At 41.8% G+C, this 8758-nt stretch overlaps 1 pseudogene; it reads right to left on the minus strand.

The window, feature by feature from the left end:
* Positions 1-1077: 1077 nt before the first annotated feature.
* Positions 1078-3482, minus strand: LOC148035912 (S-adenosylmethionine synthase 1-like; annotated as a pseudogene).
* Between the last annotated feature and the right edge of the window lie 5276 nt (positions 3483-8758).

An 8758-nucleotide genomic window follows, 5' to 3' on the forward strand; every position in this document is an offset into this window, starting at 1 on the left:
TCTATCTTGAATATCTTTGAATCTATTGTCCTACAAACATTTAAAATCACTCTCCATCCACAAGAATGCACATCAGTTTGCAAGGGCACTTATCATTGGAGAAAGCTATATGGTTTTTGAGGATTAGTAATATCCTCATATGTGGTGTCCAAAAGGATAGCTACTCTATCGCACGAAATTTGCACGGCGGTTTGTGAAAGTCACTCACCGCAGGGACACTTTGTGATGGAAGAACTCGACATAAAATAATTATCCAAAAGAGTTTTAGATTCAAGATGAATGAGAAAACAAATTCTTTGATTAAAGATATAGATAAGAGACAAGATCAAAAGATTTTCGGATATGATCAAAAGATATATGAACAGCTCAAGCTAGAACATGTGATGACAAAGTGTTTACTGTATGAAGCCAGGAAGCAAAAATGATCAAGTTGTTGTAGAGAAAATCACCATGTCTCTTCACTAGCCATTCTGAAGACAAGGTCGAGATCTCAAACTAAGAGAGAAGAGAAGAAAGTGGAATGTCAGGATTTTATGGAAAAATCTTCAAGGAAAGCGAGGAGCTCAAAGTTGAAACTTAAGCCACTCTCATAGAATTTGATGACGAGAACTTTGAAGAGGGCAAGGAGCTCATAGCTCAACTCAAAAGCCACTCCATAGAATTTGATGACAATCTTCAAAGTAGGCGAGGAGCACCAAACTCGGACTCAAGCCGCCTTCATAAGCGACTCGATGGCAAAAACTTCAATGTAAGCAAGGGGCCCTATGCTCAACCTTAAGCCTCTCTCTCTAATTTGATGGAAAATCTTCAAAGAGGCGAGGGACACAAAGCTCTACCTCAAGCCTATCGCTTGAATTTGATGGGTTCTAAGGCTCTCATAGTGTCACCCTTTTATAGTTTTCTCTCCTACATCTTCACGTTTGTGCTTTTCTTTATCCCAAAAAACCTAAGGCATTTATCTTTAGAAAACATTAAGGTTATGCTTTTAAATCTTATACTTTAAGAAAGCTTAAGTGCTAAACTGCTGTCTTGTGATCATCAATGCATCATTTATTTTCTTCGTCAAAAGTTTAATTATTAAGCTTTTTCGCCACCCCTTCTCAAATTAAGGTTAATGGTAATCATGCATGGGCGAAAATCGAATATGTTCTTTATGATCTCTAGAATCTCTGCATCAGGAAATCTTCTGGTCATGAATGTGTCAACAAATACAAACAGTGGCTAAGGTACACATATAGCATAGGAAACGTGCACATGACACCGATGGGAAAGTCCTATAGCAGAAACACTCTTGATAGCTTGCCTTACAATGTAGACCCCACTGTGATCAAATTTTGTGGGATCCTTACCTAAAAAAGCCCCACCTCCATGTGCTCCCCAACCACCATAGGTGTTAATCATGATCTTCCTACCAGTAGGACCAGCATCACTGTACAATCCTCCAATCACAAAATGCCCAGATGGATTGAGATGAAAGATTGTCTTCTCATCCAAGTATTTCTCTGGAATTTGTGCGGGGGTTCGTGAAAGTCACTCGCCACAGGGACATTTTGTGATGGGAGAACTCAATGTAAAATAATTATCCAAAAGAATTTTAGATTAAAGAAAAATGAGAAAAAAAATTCTTTGATTAAAGATATAGACAAGATACAAGATCAAAAGATTCTTGGATATGATCAAAAGGCATGAAAAAATCAAGATGGAACATGTGATGACAAATTGTTTATAGTATGAAGTTGGAAATCAAAGATGATGAGGTCATTATAGGGAAATTTGCCATGTCTCTTCACTCGCCATTTTGAAGACAAGGTTGAAATCTCGAACTGAGAGAGAAGAGAAGAAAGTGGAATGTTAAGATTTTATGGAAAGATCTTCAAGGAAAGCGAGGAGCTCAATGATCAAACTCAAGCCACTCTCGTAGAATTTGATGATGAGAACTTTGAAGAGGGCAAGGAGCTCATAGCTTGACTCAAAAGCCACTCCATAGAATTTGATAAAAATATTAAAAGTAGACGAGGAGCACCAAGCTCGGACTCAAGCCACCTTCATAAGCAACTTAATGGCGAAAACTTGAATGTTGGCAAGGGGGTGAATGCTCAACCTCAAGCCTCTCTCTTGAATTTGATGGTGATGAGGCAAGGGGCACAAAGCACCACCTCAAGCCAGTCGCTTGAATTTGATGGGTTCTAAGGCTATCATAGTGTCACTCTTTTATAGTTTTCTCTCCTACATCTTCACATTTGTGCTTTTCTTTAGCCCAAAAAAGGACCTTAGGCATTTAGCTTTTAAAAAAATTTAAGGTTATGCTTTTAAAGCTTAATATGCTTTAAGAAATCTTAAATGTTGAACTGTCGTCTTGTGATCATCAATGTGTCATTTCTTCTCTTTGTCAAAAGCTTAATTATTAAGCTTTTTCCCCACCCCTCCTCAAATCAAGGTTAATGGTAATCATGCATGGGCAAAAATAAAAGTTGTTCTTTATGGTCTCTAGAATCTTTGCATTAAGAATTCTTCCAATCATGTATGTGTCAACAAATAGAGATAGTGGTTCAAGTACACCGATACCATAGGAAACTTTCACAAGGGCAAGTCCTGCAGCAACAACACTCTTCGTAGCTTGCCTTACAATGTAGGACCCACTGTGATAAAATTTGGTGGGATCCTTAGCTATTAAAACCCCACCTCTATGTGCTTCCAAACCACCATAGGTGTTAATGATGATCTTCCCACCAATAAGACTAACATCACCGTACAGTCCTCCAATTACAAGACGCCTTGATGGATTGAGATGAAATATTATCTTCTCATCCAAGTACTTCTCTAGAATGAGAGGCTTGATGACATGCTCCTTAAGATCAATAGCAATCTCATTGTTAATAATTGACTCATCATGCTGAGTTGATATCAACATAGTGTGAATGTGAATTGGAACCATTGCACCCTTGTCATTCTTGCACTCAATGGTTACTTATGTCTCACCATCACATCGGAGCTAGGGACATGTCCCATTCTTTGTGACCTAAATTAACTTGGCCCCAAGCCTGGTAGTCAAAACATGGGTAAGAGGCATTAGCTCTTCAATTTCATCTGTTGCATATCCAAACATATGCCCTTGGTCTCCCGCTCCAATCTCGTATGGTTTTTTTTAGAAGTGCCATCGACCCCCCTGGGAAATGTCAGGGCTCTGCTACTCAATGTTCACCTGCACCTTGCAATGGTTTGTATCTAGACCCACCTCATCAGAGAAAACAAATCTCTCTACATGTATCCTGCACTATCTTCTCATAGTCCACCTTGGCTTTGGTGGTGATCTCACCGAAGATCATGACCATGTTTGTCTTGGTGCATGTTTCACATGCAACCTTACTATTAGGATCTTGTTCCAGGCATGCATCAAGTACAACATTAGAAACCTGGTCACAAATTTTGTCAGGATGACCTTCATTGAGGGACTCGGAGGTGAACAAAAAAGTCTCCATTTGAGAAATATATCAAAGAGTAGAGGCAATTTACACCCCCAGAAAGCTGTAGATTATTCCTCCTTCGAAATTCATGTCTGCTTCCCTTTGTGATCTCTCTTTCTCTCTCTCTCTCTCTCTCTCTCTTCAAGTCTTTCCATAATCAAGAAATTGCAAAAATCACCCTTGTACCGGTTCCGTTCATAGTGATAAGAGCCCTGATGATTTCCTTGATGATTTGACATGCTAATGCTTAGTTTTGAATGCTTCTTCAAGTCATGAACTTGTAGATGAAACCTATCTTGGCCTAAAGCTTTAGCAAGAAGTATTGTAATCACTTTTCCATCAGCACACCAACAGACCAATTGAGCCTTCCATTTGTAGTTCAAACTTGACAACTTATCAAATACTTCATGTGCTTCTTCTAAGCTAGAACACTTGACAAACATGTCCTTTAAAAAACAAACCAAAAAGATCAAAAGCCAAATGAAGTTGCCTGTGTTGAGTACATCCTTTTGCATACATGTCAACTAGGACATTACCCATGTCCATGCGTATTTCAATCCATGACCTTAAGATTCAGTTGTATATTTTCTTACCCATTTGTAGACCTTCCCTAGTGCTGAATGTTTTAAGAAAAAGAATGTATGTGGCCCTCGGGTAAGTTCCTATGTATAAACCCTAGGCATCGTGTGCATGTAAGGTATGTTTTATATATCCCTATGTAACCTATTTTGTAAAATTTTCTTAACCCTTATGTGACTTTTTAGAAATATTTATAAATCCCTTACTTCAAGTTTATTTTTTAAAGTAAAGAATTTAATACAGAATTGACCATAGAGCAACACTCCCAAGGGTTCATAAAAATATCTTAGTAGTTCTAGTGACTATGAAAATGTCATTGTAATATATGACATCCAAATGTAGATTTAAAATTTTTGTCAATAAAAGTAAAAATTTAAAATAATTTCTAAATAGAGACATTAGGTATATAATGTAATGAAGGAGACCTAGGAGAGAAGGGAGAGATTGCAGAGAGAGGAGAGAGAGGAGAGAGAAAGAGAAGGGAAGCCATGAAACCTTGAAGGAAGGGTAAAAGAGACTTGATTATTGATAAGTGATGCCCTAATTGTATCTCCCAACACCTTAAATACCCTGTCAATATAACTAAGTATTCCCATGCTAACTTGTGTCCTATCCATCTATCCCCTCTCTTTTACATTCCATCCTGACCCTAAAGGTTTTTTCGCTCAAAAATAAAAAGAGGACTTATTGGTGTGGCTCACAACAGAAGGGGGGGTTGCAAAGTACTACTCTGTTCAACATTACAGAGGAGAATATATGTATGGAAAAGTACAATATCATGTGGAATTGGGGCATACAAATGTGTATATGATGTATACAACATGTGCAAGCTGATAGCATATGAGTTTGGCCACCAATTCTTGACAATTAGGGGTTCACAAATAGTGGACAACATGCTATCTAAAATAGGCTTGCTAGAGAAAAATGGTCATATCTTCTTATGGGCAGCTTCGATTGAGGCGTATGACATGTCAAAACGAAGCTCATGAAGTGTACTTTCAGTCCATATAGATAACACTTACCTATCATTAATGCAAGGTAAAAACTGTTCTAAAATAATGTGTTGTCTGCTAGTTATCTACACTACACACTACGGTAAATTTAGCTAATCCTCAATCAAAATTTCACCCTTGAAGTAGGGGGAGAACTGCACTAGTGAAATGTTGATTGGGGTAGGGCTTTTCCAAGACCATTCCGTTCCCCAAGTTCAAATTGATAACCTACATAATAAGCATCAAAAGCATAAGGGTCATCCATACAAGCATAGGTCACCGTACTACCACCGCGGTCAAAACAATACTTGTGATTCAATGCATACAATGTATCATAGAAGTAATTCATGGTGTCATCTTCAAGAATTGATGGTAATAGAAATAGAAGAGGGAGAAGAGGAGGGAGAAGAGAAGAAGAAGAGGGAGAGGAAGAGGGAGAGAGAGAAGGAGAAGAGGGAGAAGAGGAGGGAGAAGAGAATGAGAAGAGGAAGAAGAAGAGGGAGAAGAGAAGGAGAAGAAGAAGGGGAAGAAAGAGGGAGAGAGGGAAGGAGAGGAAGAGAGAGAGAGAAGAAGAGAAGAAGGGAGAGAAAGAAGGGGAAGAAGAGGGAGAGAGAAGGAGACTGTAATATTTCCGCGTACTGCCTACCGTAAATATTAACTTCCCGCTCTCATCGTAAACTCGTGCAAAGATTATCACCAGTGCCAGCAGCCATACGCGGGAAATGGAGATACTCCACCTTGCGAAAATAGGGTCGGGGATTCAAACCGGCATGGCCGCGGGAAAACAGCCTCTTGGGAGGAGGATAAGGGGATAAAGGTGAAATTATAGCAAATTTTTTTTATTATTCTCCCCAGCCGATGTGTGGCTGGGGGAAAGGGATGGGCTAGGGAAGCATGAGGACGTCGGGGAGAGGCCATGCAACTGACACGTGGGGAGGACCCCTCTCCCCCCTTGGACTATAAGAACCCCCCCTTGGGGGAATGGAAAAGGGGACAAGGCGGCAGAAGGCTGCCGTGAGGGAGACGGCCGTGAGGAAGGCTCCCCGTGTGAGGGAGGTGGCTCTATGGAGGAGGGACGGCCGTGGACAGAGGGGGTGCTGAGGAGGTGCCGGACGTGAAGGGAGGAGGCCCGTGCTGAAAAGGGAGGCTGCGACAGGCGACCGTGAAGGAGGATGGGGGCGCCACTCTGTCGACCATGAAGAACGAGGGACCGTGATGGGGGGCTCGTGAAGGAGAGACCGCTAAGGGCCGTGAGGAGGCGCCGTGGAGGGTCATGAGGGCCGCCCAGTCCTGCCACCAGCGCCACGCTGCCGCCCAGTCCGCCATAGCTGCCGCCAGGCCACCTCAGTCCGCCCACCGCTGAATTTCGACTTTCTTTCCCCCCTCGACGTCACTCAGAAGCCAAGAAGCTTCTTAGAAGCTTCTAAGGGGGGGGCTTCCTTAACCCCCCTTCCCACCACATTTCCCAAAGGGCATTCATACCCCTCCCCGGAACTTGAAGAGGAGAGGGTGAAGGCCGTAAAGACTCCCATAAGACCCTTCGAAAAGGGCTTTCGTAAAAGGACTTTGAAGGCCGCAAGCCATCCACGAATCAATTCCGTGCCAACCTGAGTTTTTCCTAAAAGAACTCCTAAAGCCCTTTGCCGCAAGCGCCATCCCACAAAGAAGTCTTCCGCATACGAGGAAAGGCAAAGGTCAGAAGGCTGCAAGCCAAGGCAAAAAGTTGAAATCCATAAAGGCTAACTGGAGATCGAATTCGCGATGGCCTCTAGAAAGATCACAAGGTGCGATGTGGGAGGTTCACCCCGAGCATACGTGGATATTTTCCGGAGTCCGCAAGTCCAGGTTTTATCTATTTCGATTCCACACAAAAGTATTGAAATTATTTACGATAACTTCACGAATCAGGAAGCACTCATGCATGTTCGAATTCAACTAGTCAAGTTAAATGCAATTGGAAAATGAATTGGCTATTTGAACATTTATTAGCGATAGCTTAAGATATGACAATTGATCATTGGTACGTTCAATGGAGTTAATGAAAAGAGCATAAGGTGTCTATGCATTTGCAGGACCTTATTAGTAAGTTTCCTTTTGTGTATTCAAAAGTGACGAGCCTAGGACAACTGTCGCCTCATTACAAGGTTGAAACTATTGAGGTACACCTTTTTACTAGGCATGGAAAGATTAATGGCATGTCCCATTTTTAGATAGATCTTCCTTGTAATGATTCAGGAGGAAAAGTTAACACCCATAAGATGTTATTCAAAAAGGAATAGAAGGGCACGAAAATGATCTATGGACTTGCAAGTGGCATGATTATTTGATGTAAGTCCTAGTAGGACCTAGGAAAGTTAGTGTTCAGATTATCAGGCATTTTTACTTTGCCAAGGAAGATAGGGTTATTGTGAACCATGTGATGTGTAGAAGCAGTGAATCGCATGTTTATACGTATTGGTGTAGTTGTAACTGTTGTTCTCCATTAAATCTAGTTTATTACCTTTGGGAAAGGTTCATCCTTGTCGCAGGACAAGTATATTGTGTGTCTAAATCACATAAATCACACGGGATTCATATGGGCATGGTTCAGTGGATATGATAAGTATTCGAAGTGCTAACTAGGGTTTAGTGCCATAAGAATTCAACCTAGTTTTACACTTGTTGCCAAGTCAAAACCTGCAAACCCAAAGATCTTACACACATTCACTAAATGTTGAGTCAATTGGATGCTCATGCATAAAATGATTTAAGGTTTCATCCTAAGGATCACTCGTACAGATGATGAAACTTCAACTGAGTTGGAAATTCCTAGGGCCGTGGGCCAATATAATTAGGAATGGATTGGGTAAGAAGATACCCTAAACCCTGCTACTCGGCCAGAGGTAATTCCGTGGCCGGAGGACGCCATTCAGTGGGTGGAATGATCCCGTGGAATGATGCAACACATGTGCAAAAAGGTTGCAACATCGTATAGACTTGAGATTTGTCCACAAGAGAGTTTTGTCATCTCTCGAAATGAGGTTGTCAAGTTATTGAAAGAATTTAACTTACAAGAGGATGAGTAATCATCCTGTTACTCACTTTTCTTGGGGGATAACTGCCAAGGAAAAGGAAAGGTTAGGTGTTTGCCTTGAAGCAAATGACCAGACAATAAACTAAAGCGACATGGTCGCTGGATCCTGCCACAACAAAACCTAAAGTATTGGTAGGGTATGACCCTAACCCAAGAATGATAGGAATCTTGCCAAGTTACAATTGCTTCCGGATCGAATGCGGGTTGCATTCGGAGAAAAGGAGTCACTCCTTAACAGTTTGCTAGCTAAACGACCATTGAAATTGATTGTGCTTGTAACAGTTAGAAAGGACTGTTTGCATTGTTTGCTCAATGAATTAAAGGATGAAAAGATATCTAATACTTCAGGTTGAAGCCTGAAGGGAGGGGCAGCTTCAGTTACCCCCGACTGCCTGCCTGACCCTAACCAAGGGGATTGTTAGCCGCGCCGGGAACGTGGACCGAACCCGCCGCGAGAGGTCTCTCCGTTGAGTTCTACTTGGAGCAGGAGGACGCTTGGGTGCCAGGGGGGGCTCTGGCTGTAAATCCCTCGCCTTCCGGGCCCTGCACAAGAGACTAACGTGACTCGGGATTGGATCTCGAGGCCCGCATACTAGTCTACGGGCGGAAACTTGGATTAGTGATCCCTGGTGGATTACTGGATAGCCTTC

The sequence above is a fragment of the Lygodium microphyllum genome, chromosome 5 (assembly GCF_053477565.2).
Source record: "Lygodium microphyllum isolate KBCC chromosome 5, Lygodium_microphyllum_v1.1.10, whole genome shotgun sequence".
NCBI classification, from domain to species: domain Eukaryota; kingdom Viridiplantae; phylum Streptophyta; class Polypodiopsida; order Schizaeales; family Lygodiaceae; genus Lygodium; species Lygodium microphyllum.